Source organism: Erinaceus europaeus, chromosome 17 (assembly GCF_950295315.1).
Source record: "Erinaceus europaeus chromosome 17, mEriEur2.1, whole genome shotgun sequence".
NCBI lineage: Eukaryota > Metazoa > Chordata > Mammalia > Eulipotyphla > Erinaceidae > Erinaceus > Erinaceus europaeus.
The window spans coordinates 43,070,018-43,090,880 of record NC_080178.1 but is presented as its reverse complement, the minus strand read 5'-3'; the positions used below and the strand labels follow the sequence as shown (position 1 = coordinate 43,090,880).

Genomic DNA, 20,863 nt, shown 5'->3' with positions numbered 1-20,863 from the left:
GTCATTAGATCACTAGATCATTCATTAGATCACCTGAAATCCAAGAGGCTGATGGTTCAATTCCTGGTACTACTTTATGTCACAGATGGAGAATGCTCTGGTTTATCATAACAAATAAAATAGATAAATGAAACTTTTAAAGATTGTTGAAAAATTTAATTTGATAGCACAAAGAAATCAAGAAAGGGGAAGGCATAATGGTTATGCAAAAAGACTTTCATTCCTGAGGTACCAAAATCTGAGGTTCAATTCCCTGCACCACAAGCTTGAATTGAATACTGCACAGGGGGGGGGGGTTCAAGGGGGAACTTCCTAGTGTGGGTGGAAACCATGGGTGTGAACCTGGTTCTGCTCATAATAATGTGTACACTTGACAGAACAGTAAAATCTTGGGGGGAAGGTTGAAAGGAAGGGGAACATGTAGATGTATAAGATTCCTATATTAAACCCAAAATACCAGGTGCCTGCATGACACCCTAGACTCAATTCCTGGCATCATACATGACAAATCTCTGCTCTGCTCTTATGTATTCTTTATCATGAGAAAATACAGGAAGTATTTTAATTTCTTACCACAACTTTTATGGTCCGGGTTCTCCACAACTTTCAGATAACACAGCTCCCAGAGAATTATTATGTTTTTCTTTAGAAAGTGGGAGATGGAGGTGAGGAGTAAATAGCATAATGGTTATGCAATGAAACTCTCATTCCTGATGCTTCCAGCTCCCAGGTTCATTCCCTCACACCACCATAAACAAGAGCTGAGCAGTTTTCTGGTAAAGAGAGACAGAGATAGATAGATAGATAGATAGATAGATAGATAGATAGATAGATAGATAGATAGATAAGAGGATGGGTTAGGGAGGAGAAGGGAAGTGACACATAGCAATTCTTGACCCTTGTGAAGTCTCCCCAAACAGATGTTCCCATGTGCTGGTGAGGGTCTTAAACACTGATCCTCAGGCATGGTAATGTACACTGCTGTCTACGAGATAAGGTATCTACCAGTCCCACAAAAATAAACAAATTAATTAAATTAAATAGTTTTTAAGGAAAAGCCATGGACCAGAAGGTGGCACAGTGCCAAAAGTGTTGGGTTCAAGACCATCAGGTTATGTGCCAGAATGATGCTCTAGTTCTCTCTTCTAAACTACCCATGTGTAAATAACTACATCTTAAAAAATAAAGAAAAGAAAAAGGTGGTGTACATTGTCACTGAGAATGACCAACAGCAGTCTTGATGACAAAAAAAGAAAGAAAAAAAAAAGGAAGTCACAGGTTCAAAGAGTCAATGGAAAAACACATGCCAACCATATGTGAGGCCCTGCATATAAACAAAGAAAAATAGAACAGAAAAAAATTTTTTTTCAGGCCCAGTTAGTGGCACACCTACTTAGGCACACACACTATAGTGAGAAATGATTCAGGTTCAAGGCCCTGGTCCCTACCTGCAAAAGGAGAGATTTACAAGTAATGAAGCAGGGCTGCAGGTGACTCCCTGCCTCTGCCCAATAAAAATATTTTAAAACATTGTTTCTTCTTTATTTTAAAGAGGTATTTATTTATTTATGATAGGAGGGAAAAGAGAGAGAGAGCGGGAGTTGATCAGTAGTGCCGCGGGTTAAGCACGTGGTGCAAAGCCCAAGGACTGACAAGAGGATCCATGTTTGAGCTCCTGTCTCTCCACCTGCAGGGGAGTTGCTTCACATGAGCCTCTGAAGTCCCAGGTTCAAGCCCTCACACCACCATAAGCCAGAGCTGAGCAGCACTCTGGTGTAAAAATTAAAAAATAAAAGATAAAAAATGGGAAAATAGTTTCATTTGAACAATAGTTCTTAGTCTGATTATGAATTGAAATTACCCCCCATTCTTGGATGGAAAAAACTCAGAAGACCCACCTATAGCCACTCCTGTACCATTTAAATTAGCCAAGCACAAACAAAGATTGAAAAGATAATCCAATGTGACCCCAGATGTAAAACTTCAGATTGGCAAAAGTTATTTATTTATTTATTTATTTATATTTAAGAAAGGATTAATTAACAAAACCAGTATTTGATTGTTTCTGGTCTGATATCTAGGTCTTTGATCCATTTGGAGTTGATTTTTGTTTCTGTGAGATAAAGTGGTTCAATTTCATTCTTCTGCATGTTACAAACCAGTTTTCCCAGCACCATTTACTGAAGAGAGCCTCCTTTTTCCATTTAATCCTTTGGGCCCCCTTGTCAAAGATTAGATGTCCATAGGTGTGGGGATTTATTTCTGGGCTTTCAATTCTGTTCCACTGGTTTGTGTGCCTATTTTTGTTCCAGTACCATGCTGTTTTGATGATGATGGCTTTATAATATAGTTTAAGGTCTGGGAGTGTGATGCCTCCATTTCTGTTTTTTTCCCTCAAGATGGTCTTGGCAATTCTAGGTGTTTTCAGGTTCCAGATAAATTATTGTAGTGTTCTATTCTCTTAAAAAAGCTTGGTGGAACTTTGATGGGTATTGAATTAAATTTGTATATAGCTCTGGGGAGAATATTCATTTTGATGATATTTATTCTTCCAATCCATGAGCATGGGATATTTTTCCATTTCTTGGTATCAGTTTCTATTTCCATGAGTAGCGACTCATAGTTTTCAGCCTACAAGTCTTTCACTACTTTGGTCAACTTTATTCCTAGGTATTTGATTGATTTTGCTGAAACAGTAAGTGGGAGTGATTTCTGGATGTCTTCTTCTTCAGATTTAGTGTTTGCATAAAGAAATGCCACTGATTTTTGTACATTGATTTTGCAGCCTGATACCTTGATATATTGCCTAATAACTTCCAGTAATTTTCTGCTGGATTCTTTAGGTTTTTCTATGTATACTATCATATCATCTGCAAATAGTGAGAGCTTGACTTCTTCCCTTCCAGTCTGTATTTATTTGATTTCTTTCTCTTGCCTGATTGCTATGGCAAGAACTTCCAATACTATGTTGAAGAGTAACGGTGACAGTGGACAACCCTCTCTAGTCCCCGATCTGAGGGGGGATGCTTTCAGCTTCTGTCCATGGAGTATGATGTTGGCTGTTGGTTTGCTATATATAGACTCCACTATCTTGAGGAATTTCCCATCTATTCCCATTTTTGTAGAGTTTTGAGCATGAATGGGTGTTGGATTTTGTCAAAGGCTCTCTCTGTATCTATTGAGATAATCATGTGGTTTCTGGCTTTGCTTTTATTGATGTGGTGAATGACATTGATTGACTTATGGATGTTGAACCAGCCTTGAATTCCTGGGATGAATCCCACTTGGTGATGTTGAACAATCTTTTTGATATTATGTTGTATCCGCTTGACCAAGATCTTGTTTAATATTTTGGCATCTGTGTTCATCACAGATATTGGTCTGTAGTTTTCCTTTTTTGTTCTGTCTCTATCAGCTTTTGGTATCATGGTGATGTTGGCTTCATAGAAGGTGGAAAGGAGTATTCCTGTTTCTTCAGTCTTATGGAAAAGCTTAAGAAGTATGGGTACTAACTGTTTCCTGAAAGTTTTGTAGAATTCATTTGTGAAGCCATCTGGTCCAGGACTTTTGTTGTTGGGAAGGTTCTTAATAACGGTTTCAATTTCTTTGTCTGTGATTGGTGTATTTAGATTTTGTAGTTCTTCTTGGTTCAGTTTTTGAAGGGCATATGCTTCTAGGAATTGTTCCATTTCTTCCAGATACTCTAGTTTGGTGGTGTATAGTTCTTTATAGAAGTTTCACAGGATTCTCTGGATTTCTCTGGTGTCAGTTGTGATATCTCCTGCATCGTTTACAATTCTATTAATTTGAGTCTTCTCTCTTTTATGTTTGGTGAGTCTGGCTATGGGTTTGTCAATTTTGTTTATTCTTTCAAAGAACCAACATTTGGCTTCATTGGTCTTCTGTATGGTTCTTTTATTTTGGATGTTGTTTATTTCTGCTCTAATTTTAGTGATTTCTGTCCTTCTGGATGCTTTGTTCCTCTTCCTCTAAGTCCATGAGCTGTGCAGTAAGGTCGTTCATTTGAGCTTCTTCTTGGTGTTTAATATGTGATTGTATTGCTATAAGTTTCTGTCTCAGTACTGCTTTAGATGTGTCCCAAATGTTTTGATAGGTTGTGTCTTCATTTTCATTAGTTTCCAGGAACATTTGAATTTCCTGCTTGAGTGAGTCTCTGACCCAGTGGTTCTTAAGGAGCATGTTGTTTAGTTTCCAAATTCTGTGACTTTTAATAATTGTCTGTTTGTTGTTAAATGTTAGTTTTACTCCACTGTGGTCTGAGAAGATGCTTCGGATGATTTCAATGTTCTTGAATTTATTGATCCTGTCTTTGTGGCCTAACATGTGGTCTATTCTTGAGTATGTGTTATGTGGATTTGAAAAGAAGGTGTATTCCAGTTTTTTGGGGTGAAGGACTCTGAAAATGTCCAAGAGGTCTAGTCTGTCATTCTCTTCATTCGATTCTCTTGTATCTTTGTTGATTCTCTGCTTTGTGGATCTGTCTAAGTGTGAGAGTGGGGTATTGAGGTCTCCCACTATTATTGTATTATTATTGATGTATTTTTGAAATTCTTTCAGTAATTGCTTGATGTATTTAGATGGTCCCTCATTGGGTGCATAGATGTTAATGATTGTTAAGTATTCTTGGCTGATTGGTCCTCTAATCATTATGTAATGTCCTTGCCTATCTTTTATTACTTTATGTAATTTAAAATCTATCGTGTCTGAGATGAGAATGGCTGTTCCTGACCTTTTTTGTGGTCCGTTAGCCTGTATGATAGTTTTCCATCCTTTCACTTTAAGTCTGTGTTTATCTTGTTGTGACAGATGGGATTCTTGCAAGCAACATATGGTTGGATTATGTTTTCTGATCCATCCCCCAACTCTGTGCCTTTTGATGGGTGAGTTTAAGCCATTGACATTTATTGATATTATGAGTTTAATGTATTGTATTGCCGTTGTTCAAAAAAATTTTTTTTGGTTGCTCTGATATATTGCCAGTATTATAGTGATGTTCTTGTTTATAAGAGGTCTTTCAGAACCTCTTTCAGGGTCGGTTTGGTGATGGTTGCCTCCTTTAACTGTTGTTTATCTAAGAAGGTTTTGATCCCTCCATCTAGTTTGAATGAAAGTCTAGTGGGATGTATTATCCTTGGTTGAAACCCTTTTTCATTAAGGCCTGATAGATATCTTGCCATTCTCTTCTGGCTTTTAGAGTTTGAGTGGAGAAATCTGCAGATAATCTTATGGGTTTTCCCTTGTATGTGACTTTTTGTTTCTCTCTTGCAGCCTTTAGGATCCTTTCTTTATCCTTACTCCTTCTCATTGTGACTATGATGTGTCTTGGTGTCTTCAGGTCTGGGTTGATTCTGTTTGGTACTCTCTGGTCCTCTTGAATCTTGATGTCCTTTCTGTTATTCAGGTCTGGGAAGTTTTCTTCTATTATTTCCTCTAGAATGATTGCTTCCCCTTCCTCTCTGTCTGCCTCTGGCAGGCCAATTATGCGAATGATACTTCTTTTGAGGTCATCCCATATGTCTCTGTTGTTGTTTTCAGTGTCTCTCAATCTCTTTTTAAGCTCTTTCACCTCTTTCTTCATTTTCTCTAACTCATCCTCTGTCTGACTAATTCTGTTTTCTGCTTCTGTTAGTCTGCTTTCCCTTGCCTCAGCTTCTTTCTTCATTACAGCTATTTCAGGTTTCAGTTCTCTAATTGCCTCAAGATAATCAGTATATTCCTTGGGGGTCTCAATTCTTGTTTCCCTAATACTGCCATTCCTTTCCTCCAATGTTGTTTTCATTTATGTGATTAATAAGTTTAATATTGCTTGCATGCTTTTCTCATCTATGGTTACTTCTGTCTAATTTCTAGTTTCTTCTAGGCTCTTGTCTTCATTCACTGGAGTAGCAGTTTTATTTGTTTTTGATCTACCCATTTTTTTGATTTATGTGTTTCTTTTTTAATGCTCTGTTTTTACTTAGTTGTTGTGTCTTGAGCACAAGCAACACTGTACTAAATACCTTTATGACAATTGCATTCACCAACCTCAGGAATTACAGTAGCAACTGAAGCAAGTATTGAAGCAGTTTAATCACTTCCAGTTAGCCAAACAATTTCTCCAGTCCATGAAAAAATAGTAAGCAAATCCCAGTGAAGAAGAAATAGAAAAGAAAGAAGGGATAGCAAGAATAGACAGTTATGCAAATCTATTATCCACTGTATATTCTGGGGGTAACAAGAGGGTCAAGGGAAGTAGAGCAGAGATACAAACATAGAGAGTCCACTCTGAGTCATATTTCTTCCACAAAATAATTCATAAATTCAGAAAGGCAAAGAAGAAGGAAGGAAGAAGTATATGACAAGATTAAAAAAGAAAAAAGAAAAAAGACACAAGTGAGAGAAAAGGGAAAGATAAGAAAAAGAGCTGTAATCAAAAAGCAGTGAAAGGAAAGGTTTTATTTATTACTTTATTTTTAATTTAATTTAATTTGATTTTTTTAATTAGCTAGGAGGAGAAGGGAGGGGAGAGTCTGTAAAGGAGGTAGTAGTAAGGAGACAAGTTCCTCCCACAATAGATAAGATGCCCACTACCCTAGCAATGAAAGATACCCTAAGAGTTAATTCTGATCAACCTAAAGGGGGGAAGATATATGCCTTTATATAATATTAATAATAAAATAGAGCAGGGTAAAAAACCCTGTCCCAGATTACCTCAAACCTCGTGATCAGAGGCAGCTGATTGTTAAGAATGAGAAAAAAAAACCTCAGGACTAGACAAGGATAGCTGAAATAGACAGTTATGCAAATCTACTATCCACTGTATATTCCAGGGGTGGCTAAAGGAGGAAGGGAAGTGGAGCAGAGACACTCGCAGTGAGAGTCCACACTGAGTCAGAATTCTTCCCCAAAATAATTCCCAAATGTGTATCAGTGACATCAAAAAAGCACTCTGTTTGGTGGTGTGGGGTTTGGGGCCTGTGGCTTTGGAAGCTGTAGGATTAAGGAAGAAAGGGTGACAAGAATGAGAAAAAGAAAAAAAAGAGAGAGAAAAAAAGAAAAAGATAAAAAAGAACAGTCATAACAGAAAGGTGAAAGGAAAGAGATTATTTATTTATTTATTTTTAATTATTTAATTAGCTATGCGGGGTGAGGTGAGGTTGGTTGGCTACTTAGAAAGAAAAAAGGCCAGAGGTTTCAGAAGGCTATAGACTTAGAATGAATGATACTCCATGGTGGGACAGAAATTTGGTAAAGACAGAAGCTCAGCAGGGGATCCTGCTAGGAGCTGATCCCCAGGGACTGGTTATGGGGGGAAGGGAGGGGGTATGCTTACTAATTAAAATAAAAGAATTTTTTCCCCTTTTTTCTACTCTATTTCTTCACCCAAATTAAGTTATAGTCACCGCTAGGACCCCTTATTGACTGGCCTACTAAAGGCAGAAAATCCTACCGTTTCCAGAAGATGTGGTCAGAGCTCAAGCCACTAGCAGCTTCTCAGGCCGCCATCTTCCGGGAACCTCTCTGGCAAAAGTTCTTAGCAAAGCTTCAAGGCAGTTTAGTTCATGTGAGTGTCTTGTAATATGGAATTACTCTTCTGTTACTAGTGATTTGCACTTTCAGAATAAGGCAAGACAGGAGGGAAAGTGCTTGGCAAATAAAATCTTTGCATTTCCACTTTATTTTTGATTACTCAAAAGTGAAAAATTTTACGTCTGAAGGTAGAAATAAGCTGTATGAACGGAACAGATGGTTCCAGAAATTATCCTCATGGAGGAATATAATTTGGAATCGACCAAGTGGACATGGGGGCTACGGAACCATACTGGGGCACAGTATTCTGCAGTGGAATAGCATAATGCCAGAGATGATGATCATAGTGTGGAAGCTCTCGCGCCCCATGAGGAGCTGGCCAGTCTTGCAATGATGTTATTCCTCGCGCCCACCTTTGCTGCAGTTTTTATGAGATGTCTGTGAAATGACAGAGTGCGATCGAGAGTAACGCCAAGATAGACTGGCTGGGCTTCATGCTGGATTCTCGTATCGCCAAGCTGCACATTAAGCTCACGCGAGGCCGAGGCATGGTGTAGATGGAAAACAGATGATACCGTTTTTGCAGTGCTAGGGATTAGTCGACCGGACCTGCCAATATACGTGGATATCTTCGCCCACCCTGTCCAACACTTGACGTCTCGTCACCCAATCTGGTCCCCTACGCCTACACTGAACTTCTCTGTTCCAGTCTCTTGTAAACAGAGTTGGCAGTCAGCTGAGGTAAAGACCAAACACCTCATCACAGACCCCTGCAAGTGTCAACCCGGCTTTGACCTAGCACGATATGATTGGGTCCTCCTCAATCGCTATCGAACAGGCCATGGCTAGTGTGCCGCTATGTTCCATCGCTGGGGAGCCAGAGATGACCCGAACTGCCCCTGCGCCTACAGACAGACTATGACCCACATAGTCAACAACTATCACCTCTCCAGATTCAAAGGAGGTCTCGAAACTTTACATCAGGCTCAACCTGATGCTGTTGACTGGATATGGAAGAAGGGCAAACGCTAGAAGAAGAAAAGCTGTATGAACAAAGTCAAATGAGAAATTTTACAGATATTATTCCACTAGCTTTAAATTCAGCAGAATAAGTTTTCTTTCACAGAGATGCATTGCAAGGGTGAGTGGGAGGAGGGATGAGAGGAGAGACGGAGGGAGTGAAAGTGCACTACAACTGAACCAGAAACCTACTTTATGCACTCATTGCAATGGTGTAGGGAAATTGTGAGGATGCGGTTGAGCTTGGTGTGGGACCTCCCATTGAAAGATGGGTGTCTGGATGGCAGGGCCATCCTGTTAGCCTCTCTCTCTCCACTAGAAACTGAGCAAGGAGGGAAACAACCAACAGGATCTGCCCCCCTGTCAGTATCCCTGCTTCACAAAGATCCTGCAGCCCCTGACACACAGCCCACTTACTCGTTTCCAAACCAGATGGTTAGCTTACTCAGGGGTTACTAGAAGTTCATCTCTTTGATCATATATGACCCATACATCATTGTTCTGCTCTCTGTCAAACAGTAACTTCAGGCCCTCTCCCAACCCACTCCGTTCCTTTGATCATACCTGATCCATCTTCTCTCTACCCTCAGGACTCCTCTCTGTCTTCTGGTCATTGATAACCCCATTTCCTCTTTCCTCCAACCAATTAAACCCTTTCTCAATAGTCATTAAACAAACCTTGAACTTTTCTCAATCTCTAACATTTCCCTCGTTCCTTAGATCACTCACTAGAGAAGTCCTGACCCCCTCCAGACCCCTTGCCTTCCTACCATATATGGAATATACATGTTACTTCCTCCTACGATCCCTTAAAAATCCTGCTTTCCTGTTAAATAAACGGATCATTCCTAAACATGGTCTCCAGGTCATTTTATGTCATGTTACTAGCAATGGACACTGAGAATCCCATAAGGTCCTACCCAGGCTGCCTCGATTCACATTTTCCTATGCACCTGCTCCTGGTGCACAACAGGGTGGACACGCCAGGGAATCTGTGCCCAAGAGAGGCCTCTCCTCAAAAGCCCGGAATTATGGGACAATAATCCTAATTATGCCTCTAGATCCAGCCACAGCCAGCAGAGGATGGCTGATATTGCTATCATATGTCCCACCCTTCTCTCTCTCTCTCTCTGTCTCTCTCAATTTCACATATATTACTTTTTATTTATTTACTAATGAACAAGTACAAATTGAGATGGGATTAGAGACACACCTGTAGCTCTGCTCCACCACTCATGAAGCTTCCCACTTTAGGCAGGGACCAGGGACTTGAACCTGGCTCTTTGCACACTGTAATGTGTATACTCAAACAAGTGTGCCTGGCTCCCTGAGGGCTTCTACATGTAGTTACAAGTGACTTCATTCCATAATGACTAAGGAAGACTAAATGGACATCCTTGTCTTTTCTTATTTTGCAATCAGATATGGAAGAAATATCTTATCAAGCATTATGTGGTATGTCTAACCTTTTTTAAAGAATATTTTACCCCCTTTAAAATCTCAGTGCAGTAGTGTATGCAAATGAGCACACAAAGACCCAGGTGCAAGCCCCATCTCGAACTTGTGAGGTGGAAGCTTCCCTAGAAGTGAACCAGTGGTGTACTTGTGAGTCAATGTGTGTCTCTGTCTCCCCCTTCTCTCAATTTCCATATCTATACAGTAAGTTTAGAAATACAATCTATCCATTCAACCCTATTCTGTAGTATTTTGTTTCCTAAATGAATTTTCTTTCTCTTAAGCCTTTGGAATTAAATATTTTTAAAGCAGTCAGTTGTCATTCATGAAGCCAGCCCTCCTGCTTCATCCTGCATTGCTGATAGTACGGCCTATTTACATAATGATTATTTTGCCTAAAAGATCCCCACCCATCCCATTGATATATCTTATATTACCTCGAGACCCGACCTGCATGCAGGGTAACATCAATCCCAAAAATGTAGTTGAGATCTTGATGGGGATAGCATTAAATTTGTGTATGGCTCTGGGTAGTATATTCATTTTGATGACGCTAATTCTTCCAACCCATGAACATGAGATATCTTTCCACATCTTTGTGTCTTTTTCGATATCCTTGAGTAGTGACTCCTAATTTTCAGTATACAAGTCTTTTACTTCTTTGGTTAAGTGTATTCCTAGATATTTTTTGTTTTTATTGCTATAGTAAAAGGAGTTGACTTCTGGATTTCAACTTCTTATAACTTAGTGTTTGCATAGAGGAATGCCACTGACTTTTGAATGTTAATTTGGTAGCCTGACACCTTACTGTATTGCCTGATGACTTCTGAAAGCTTCTTGTTGGATTCCTTAGGTGTTTCTTTTTTTTAATATTTATTTATTCCTCTCTGTTGTCCTTGTTTTATTGTTGTAGTTATTATAGTTGTTGTTATTGATGATGTTGTTGTAGGATAGGACAGATAGAAATGGAGAGAGGAGAGGAGAGGAAGACAAAAGGGGGGAGAAAGATAGACATCTGCAGACCTGCTTCACCACCTGTGAAGAGTCTCCCCTGCAAGTGTGGAGCCACGGGCTTGAATCGGGATCTGTATGCTGGTCCTTGTGCTTTGTGCCATGTGAGCTTAACCCACTGAACTACTTCCCAGCTCCCTGATTAGGTTTTTATATTTATACTCTCATGTCTTCTGCAAATAGGGAGAGTTTGACTGCTTCTCTTCCAATATGCATGCCTTTAATTCCTTGTTCGTGCCTGATTGCCATGACAAGAAATTCCAACACTATGCTGAATAGTACTGGTGATAGTGGGCAGCTTCCATTGCACTTGATGATAACAGGACTTGGGGCCTGGTGGTGTCTCATCTAGAAGAGTACACATTCTGCCATTTGCAAAGACCTGAGTTCAAAGTCCTCACCCGCAGTGGAGATGATTGACAAATATTAGAACAGTTTTGCAGGTGCCTCTCCTGCTCTCTGTTTCCCTCTAGCTCTCACATTCTACCAAAGAAAGGACTTCCAGAAATAGTGGAGAATCAGGACACCAGGTTCCACATAATATAGTAGTAAATATGGAAGGAATGAAGGGAGGGAGGGAAAGAGGGAGCAAGGGAGGAAGAGAGACAGAGACTAGCTTCATAGAGGAAGGAACTACCTCCATTTGGGGGAGTCTTTCCCACAGAAATTTCTTTCATTGCTCTCCTAACCTGCTCCCTGACACAAATGCTCAGTGTCAGGCCAAGAGCAATTAAACACTCTCTTTCCTCGGGAAATGGAAATGAGAGATATGTTCATCCCAGGCTGAGCTGTAGGAGAATGACTGGTATGAGTATAGGGAAGGCTATCCGTGATGGTCCGCCCTCTGCTTCCAGTTTGGGACCACACATTCCTGACCCTGGGTCCTGGGCCCCTAACAGACTGATGATAAACCTACACTGGGAGGGGTTCCTGCTTCAGACTGGCCCCTTCTTCCTCTACTAACACCACTGATCACAAAGCCAAAGCACATGGTGCTGATTGACAACTGTTCCTGGCCACTAAGGCTGTCCTGACGCTAAGCATGGTGGTGATGAAGGGCTACATGGAGACCCCAGTTGGCTGGCTGAGATGTGCTGCCCGACCTCTCCCCACTAGAGTGTCCCTGCAAGTCCACCAAAACTTACTCTTGTTTGAGTTGTAGCAGTTCAACTTGCTCCAGGACTTCCTGGCTTTGTTGCTCTTTCTTGGCCAGTTGACGATTGGCATCTATTTGTTTTAGCAGACTCTGAGAATAGTCCTCTTGTTTTTGCAGAGATGACAGCAGCATTGGTGATAGGTCTTCAAAGATGTATGAATTCTAGGATGAAAGAGGGGCAGTTCCTTTCTTTGAGCTGAGCAAGGAAACAACTGATGGGCTAGTAAAATAGCTGGCTTAAACAGTCATTGGTGAGACTTGGGTTTCAGACCTGCCCCCTCCACACTGAAGGAAACCTCAGTGCTCTGGTTGCCATCTCTATCTATCTAAAAGAAAAAATAATAATGTTTAAATGTGCCAATGAAGCAGCTACATGTTAAGCTCACCTGATCAAATGTGACTCTGAGAAAAACTGACCAGAGGTCATAGTTCTTTTATTCTTCCCTATGATGTGTGTGTGTGTGTGTGTGTGTCTGTGTGTGTGTGTGTGTGTGTGTGTGTGTGTGTGTGTGTGTGTGAGATCAAACACCAGGGCCACAGGTGTGCATCCACAAAGTCTTCCACTAAGCTTTACCACTGGCCCAATGCCCTGCATGTTGAACTAAGGCAATACTCTGGACTATCTATTATGTACAGAATTGTCAGTTTAACTAGATAATAGTTTGAAAATAGGATGATTTAGGCAAATAAAAAAAGGAACCATAGTGACTAAAAACATGAAAATGATGGTCAGACATGTTCACTACCATCTGAAATGAGGTTTCTTGAACCTTCTGCACCTACAGCTCACCTGAGGGTCTTACTCAGGAAAAGACCTCAGTTCTGGGGGTGTTGGGAGGGGCCCAAGATTCTATGGAATGAGCTCCCACCCAGAGAGAAAGTGTCACTCTTGTAAAACCCACTGGCATCTCTTCAATCTGTCCTCCAGAGGGTGGGTTCAAATATTCCCAGACAGGGTTATATGCAAGAGAGAGGCAGAAACAACTCTTACAGAAAAAGTGTCATTTCTGGTTCCTGTGTGCTTTCATAGCTTCTGCGACTCCAAGGTTATTAGCTGTATTCTTCGTGAACTGTTTTTTTTTTTTTTTTCTGATTGTAGTCCAACTTTACGGGGAAAAAAATTTTAAAAAATTAATAAATAAAGAAAACACATGCTGGAAATGTATTTCTTTTTCTGGACTACTAATCTTTTTCTCTACAAAGGCTATGTTTCACAGGAGTTCAAATTATGGGCTTTTATATGTGTGTGTCTGTGTGTGTGTGTGTGTGTGTGTGTGTTTTCCTAGCTGAGAGAAGGTTTTTAAGTCAAGGCCTTTCTTTTTCAAGCCTAAGGACTGGCTCAAGCAAGCAAGCAGAATGGCACCTGATAATGTGTGGCTGTCTATGTTCTTCCCTGCACTAATGCAACAGAGTAGAGCACACCCTCCATTCATCCTCCAAAACCCTCGCCAAAGCATTTATATAAGCTGTGAAGAGATCAGAAAGTAGCATCAGCTCCAAAATGTAGTGCACCAAACAAGACTTTAGTCTGCTCAGGGAAACCTGGTTCTTGAACACAGTGTCCTTGTCTTTCGTTATCAGCTATCTCCATAGAATCCGCTTGGTCTCTGGATCCTTTTTTTATGTTTCCTCCCGGCAGTACAGCAGGCTGTTGGCCTTGACACGATGCATGCACCCATAGCACAGCTCCTACAATGACACCAAGGGTCTGCTTGTACCTTTTTCTTTCTTACCTTCAGAATTCTTCCTGTGCTCTCCCAAGACTGGATTTCTCCAGAACTGTGTTTGATAAAAAGATGTATGAACAATGATCAGCACAATGTGTTTGATAGGCTGAGACCTCCGGTTGCAGGAGTGGCCACAATTCTGCTTGAAGTGCAGGGTCTACATGAACTCAGAACCCTTACTCTCCCAGCCCTATTTGTGTTCAGTGCAGACACCCCATCATTTGCTTGTCTGGGGAGACCAGTACCTGCCCTGCTTTCTCATGATCCCTGCAAGATGTAGTCTCAGAGGTCTTAGGTTCTGTTTTGATGTTCTTTGATGGACTATGGATGCGGTATTCTATAAGAAAACAACAACCACACAATTTCACATCTAGAGTAACTATCATCTTAGAGGCAAATATAGCCAATGGAAGATGTCTCAGTGGTTCTTTTCAGGGATCTACATTGCAGAAGTTAGGGATCTATGTGTCTGATAAGCCTGGACTTCAATCTCAGCATGCTTGCTTACAACTTTACTTTTGAGCATTACAGACAGCACAGTCTCAGGCATAGAAAATGCAGTCAGCACACACACACACACACACACACACACACACACACACTGCCTGTGGAATTAACATTCTAAAGCAAAGTTACTAAACAAGGTAAGTGAAATCTCTAGTGTATTTGGAAACACTGATGACCATACAGTCCTACCTTCTTCCTGAGAGACTGTGAGCCCTGGACATCCCTGCTGTCCTCACTACGGAGCACAAATGGTGGGACACTCTGTGAAGGCATGAATGGAAATATCTAATATTTCTGAATCAAGATACAACTCAAATTACATTTAGTAAAGTGTGCACTTCCACCCCCCCCAAAAAAAAACAGCCTGTTACCTTTTGGTTCTTGTTTTTGTAAAGACAGACTTATTAAGCTCCAAGGTGATAAGCAATGTTACAGGTGCAATATTTCCAGAGGCTGGAATGGGTTTTTAACCTGGAGGTTTAGATAGAAAGTTGACTACAGAATTAAGAGAGAGAGAGAGAGAGTTGGTTTCCTTTCAAACTTTTCATTTTAGGCTTTAGAGGTCATATAGATACACTGGAGAGAGAATAATACAATAGGAACCTATAATACATTCTTACTCTACACCAACAGTGCTAAGTGCTTAATATAATGCTTAATGGGCAAGGGATATAGGAAAGTTTTTATGCAAAATTATTTTTTGTGTCTGACGCTTTGAGGTGACAGGTTCAGTTCCTGGCAGAGGGGGGGAGAGATAGAGAGGGAGAGAGAGAAATAGGGGGGATAGGAGAGAATGAAAGAAGATTGCTTAAATAGCAACTTAAGATAACAAAGAAAATCTCTAAATCGAAGGACCAGTCCTCAAAAGGTTGTCTGACAACTTCTAGGTATCTCGAGCACCTAAAAACAAACAAACAAACAAAAAAAAAAAAACTTTGGATTTCTCCATATGCTTCAAGCAAAGTCACGAGCCACAGACATGAGGACCCTACTAATTTCTATTAAACCACATAGCTCAGTTTAGAACTACAACTCAGGATATATATAATGGAACACAGTACATTCAGCTCACTTGATGCATTTCTTTCACCTACCTAGGCCATCCTCCTTACCCAGCAGACATCTGAACTTTGACTCTTTGAAGTAGTAGAGAGTCAGCAAAGAGTCTTAGTTGAGAATCTCAGGGATTAGAGTTAAGGTGTGATAGAAAATTCTAGAAATCTCCTAGCTGGCTTGTTCATTAAGTCTATTTCATTCTGTACTAAATGGATATATTCAATTGCTTCCTGTTGCTTTTTCACCAAGCTGCTTTATGGGGAGTGACAATTTTGAAGGTAGAACAGAAATATATCAAACTCTGCCAACCATTTTTTCAGAAGAGATCAGAATTGATGGCCAATATGCCAAATTTTGGGGTAACATTTGTCAACCACCCACAAGTGTCTACACTGCTTGGGGAAGAGGTTGAAGAAGCACTGCATTACCTGATAAGAGTTGAAGTGACAGAATTTGAAGATAGTGAATCAGGTAACAGAATAGACTTTTATTTTGTTTAAAACCCTTACTTTGAAAATAAATTTCTCCCCAAAGAATTTCATCTGAATGAGAGTGGTGATCCTTCTTTTTGAAGGATCCACTGAAATCAAATGGAAATCTGGAAAGGATTTGATCAAATGTTCAATTCAAACACAAAATAAAACCAACAGGAAGAGACAGCATGAGGAACCAGAGACCTTCTTCACCTGGTTTATTGACCATTCTGGTGCAGATGCAGGTGAGTTAAGAGAGGTCATTAAAGATGGTATCTGGCCAAATCCACTACAATACTACTTGATTCCTGATATGGATGATGAATAAGGTGAGGGGGAAGATGATGATGATGATGATGATGAAGGAGAAGAGGAAGAAGGATTAGAAGATATGAAGAAGTGGGGGCCTGGTGGTGGTGCACATGGTTGAGCTCATGTGTTACAATGTGCAAGGACCTGGGTTCAAGCCCCCAATTCCCACCTGCAGGGGGTAGAGCTTCACAAGTGGTGAAGTAGTACTGCAGGTGTCCCTCTGTCTCTCACCCTCTCTATCCCTCCCTTCCCTCATGATTTCTGACAGTCTCTATCCAATCAATAAATAGATAATATTTTTTTAAAAAAAGAAGATTTGAAGGAGATGAGGATGAAGGAGAAGAAGATGGTGATTAGGGGGAGGAAAGAGAGGAAGATGAAGGATATGACTAATGAAACACTGATGAATTTCAGCATTTTTAAATTTTCTCCTGTCCCTGGGAGCAAGTTGCATTCTTTATTTTTTTTCCATTTTTTCCCTCCCTTGTACACAGTCACCCTGTCTTTGAGGTCTTCTCTCTCCTTTATACGATAGTTATCAACTTAATGGGGGGGGATTCTTTGATAAGAATAGTTCAAAAGAATCTCTATCCTTTTCTGTTCCAAACTAATATATTTTTTCATTTAAAACATTTTTAAGAAAACCTGTATCTTTCTGCAGTTAGCAGAAAGACAGACAGCTTTGTGTTGTTGTTGTTTTTCATTTTTTTATATTTATAAAAGGAAACACTGATAAAACCATAGGATAACAGGGGTAAAACACCCTCATCCTTTTTCAACAAAAACTTTTGGAATCAATATCACCAAGCTCTGTGGGAACAAAAAACAACTTTCTGCTCCTTCAGCTCTGCTAGAAGCTGGGCGCTTCTGTGTAGTAGTGCATAGAATTCTCACTTTTTTCCTCCTTTCTCTCAGATCTTGAATCTGAGGGGATCATATGGCAAAGCAGGCACCTTCCCAGTTTTTGTTTGTTTGCTTGTTTTTGTTTTTGCCTCCAGGGTTATAGCTGGGGCCCAGTGCTGGCACTACAAATTGACTGCTCCTGGTGGCCATCTTTTGTCCATTGTTGCTGCTGTTATTCTTGTTACGACTGCTGTTAGACAGGACAGAGAAAAATTGAGAGGAGGGGAAGTTGGAGTGGAGGAGAGAAAAACAGACATCTGCAGACCTGGTTCACGGCTTGCAAAATGACTCCTCCCTCCCCCGCAGGGAACTGAACTGGGATCATTGTGCACATCCTTGTGCTTCACACTATGTGTGCTTAACCTGGTGTACTAGCTAGTTTTGAATCATCATTCCCAGACTATTCCAGTCTGACTATTCCAGTCTATTTTCAGTCTGAAAATGTAATTCAGGAGCTAGGTGGTGACACACCAGTACAGTGCACATGACACTGCAGAAGGACCTGGGTTCAAGCCTCTGGTCCCTAGCTGCTGCAGGGAGGGAAGCATCATGAGTGATGAAGCAGTGCTGCTGATGCTACTGCTGCATATGTTAGTGCTGCAGATGTTCCTTCCCTTTCTTCTCTAATTCTCCCTTCCCTCTCAATTTCTGTCTCTATCCAACAAATGAATAAAGAAATGAAATAGTAAAGAAGTGAGTGCAGATGTAAAAATAAAAATGCAATTTCATCAAACTTTGAGCTGTGGGAGTATCATAGCCAATGAGCTTTATCAGAGTTGAACTACCGTTAACTGGAGAAGAAAACCATCATAAAATTCCTTTTAAGAATCCCAATTGCCAGGAGCCATTTCTCTGCTTGATAGATGATAAGCTTTGAGATAATGGAACCCCTCAAGACAAGTGTTAATTCCCCCCTGGGCAGGCCATTTCTCCTCAGGTAAACCATTTATCAGTAATCAAGTGAGTCAACACAAGTGAGTCAACACACAGTTTGGTTTCCGCCATTTGTTACAAGGAACATTCCGCTTTGAAGTTTGCTCCCCCTCCTCCCTCCTCCAGCATTCCCTCTCCTTCCCCAAAGCCTTATAATGCCTGTGAACACAATAAAATTTTGCAGCTTGATCAGAAACCTGTCCTGCTGTCATTCTTTCGTGTCTCGTGTCCCTTTCATTCCAGGTCTTTTTGGGTTCCTAGCCCCTGCTCACCACCCTGCTGGTCGGGGCACCAAATGTTACAAATAATCTTCTCAGTCACACTGAAAGTCACAGTAGATTAATTCAGAACCTGATACCAACTGCATTTCTATCAACAGAGCTTCTTGACCCATGACAACTAACACGATCAGGGCAGGTTAAGAAATGTACACATTGGGAGTCGGGGGATAGCGCAGCAGGTTAAGCGTACATGGCATAAAGCACAAGGACCGGTATAAGGGTCCTGGTTCAAGCCCCCGACTCCCCACCTGCAGTGGAGTCGCTTCACAAGCAGTGAAGCAGGTCTGCAGGTGTCTATCTTCTCTCCCTCTCTCTGTCTCCTACTCCTCTCTCCATTTCTCTCTGTTCTATACAAAGGATAACATCAATAACAACAACAATAATAACTACAACAATAAAAACAACAAGGGCAACAAAAAGGGAAAATGAATAAATATTTTTAAAAATCTTAAAAAAAGAGAAATGTACACATCAAGGGTGGGTTGGTGGCACAGTTGGATTACACATGACTATGCACAAGGACCCAGGTTCAAGATCTCAGCCCCCAACTGCAGGGGGTGGAGGGGGGAAGCTTCAGGAGTAGTAAGGCAGTGATGCAGGTGTCTTTCTTCCCCCCTCAGAATTTCTCTATGTCCTATATAATATAAGAAAACTAAAATAAAGCAAAATAAAAAAAAGAAAGCAGACACTGTATTACTGAGTCTCCTTGCATAAACGTTCCTAAAATACTGGTATCTTCCCTTATGTATAAATGGTTCAACAGATGCTGACAGTATACCAAACATTATACCAGAGGCTATGAATACACATGCTCACATATAACATATACCTATGATTTCATATCAATACTTTAAAAGAAGCATTATTCTTGGAGGATGTTAAACGGAAATGAACTCAATTTCTGTACTTTTTCTGAAAACCTAAATTATTTATTTATTAGTAAGACACAGGTTATGGAGGAGGAGAGGGAGGCAGAGTGAGAACCAGAGCATCACTCTGGCATGAGATGCCAAAGCTTGAACTCAAAACTTCTTGCATGAGAGTCCAACATCACCTCTCAGGTGCACAATGACCTTTAAAAAAAAAAATGACATACAGGGCAGGGGTAGATAGTCTAATGGTTATGCAAAGAGACTCATGCTAGAGGCTCTGAAGTCCCAGGTGATCTAAAATAAGTATTTAAGATATCACCGAATGAATGAAATCTTTAAATAAAAAACAGATTTATAAGTATCCAAGGAGTCTCTAAAACAGCTGAATCAAGTACAGAGTTTTGTCATGTGCACGAGCCAGGTTCCAGGCCTGGCCCAGCGCCCTGGAGGAAGCCTCGCTGCTGTGGTCCTTAACACCATTCAACAAAGAGGCTGCAACACTGAACAGCAGCAAGAAAGCAGAGCTCTGGGACATTTCCAGGCGGCTTCCAAGGTGGCGAGCCAGGCTGCCTCCAGAGTATTCCTGACCATTTCATGGGGTGACCTCGTCCCTGTCACACAATCTAGCCCAGTGGGCATCCTCTCTGGGGACCTTACAAGGAGGCCTGCTATCGACCAACACAGGGCGACTGGGGAGAACCTTAGGTCCGGCTTTCCCTGGACTCCTCCAAGCTACACCCGGCCGGGTAGGTCTACACTGTCCGAGCACTGGGGTCGTTAAAAAAAACAGGGTCCTCAAACCAGATGAGAACTCCCGACTGCCAGCGGGTGACAGGAGCTCCGGCAGAGGTCTACACTGCCAGCCACACAGCTTGACCTGGGTGGGAACTGGAGCTCCTGGAGAGGGTGGTGAGCAAAGAAAGGCCCAGCCAGGATGCGCCTGCAGAGGCCAGGCTTGGGGCCAGACATCCCTGCTCCCCGCCCAGCCTGGCCTCAACACCACCCCCACCCCGCCCTTCCTCACCAGTCTCCCAGCCACTAAGCAGTGAACATGGCGGAGACCCTGCGCCAGCTGGCGGGTGGCCAAAACCTTTGGTGAGTCGCAGATATGCCAGGCCATGTGGGGAGGAATTCTGTCCAGCAGATGCAGGAGGCTCAAGGGCCCATACTACAGGGCCACCCAGCGCATGACCTCTGTCCTCCCTCACAACTAGCGACCCACCCTGGGGACCAGTACTTCCGGGCAATGTGCCAAGCTCTGCCACTACAAGTGAGTGACAATAACCTATAGTGTGATTTTCTTTGGGCGGTGGGAGGGTGCATTCAATTTTGTAAACCGCTACTAATCACAATTTTCAAAAAGGAAAAATTAATGTGCAAGATGGTGTATTATCATGATTGTTGTTATACAAATAAGGGCCATAAACCTTAAAAAAAAAAAAACTTGTAAAAAAAAAAATCAGTCTTTGTGTTTTGTGATCACCTGACTTTTCTTTCCAGATCTTGAGAGAGAGAATCAGACACCTCTTTCTCTCTTAGGTACATGTGCTATAAAGGATGAAACTCACAGGACTTCATCCTTAGGATTCCAACACCCTGTCCACTGTACCACCTCCCAGATGGCATT

The 20,863-nt window shown here is 41.3% G+C and overlaps 1 pseudogene; it reads left to right on the top strand.

Moving 5' to 3' along the window:
• The first annotated feature begins 15,671 nt into the window (after positions 1–15,671).
• LOC132533709 (protein SET-like) lies at positions 15,672–16,640 on the top strand (annotated as a pseudogene).
• The last annotated feature ends 4,223 nt before the right edge of the window (positions 16,641–20,863 follow it).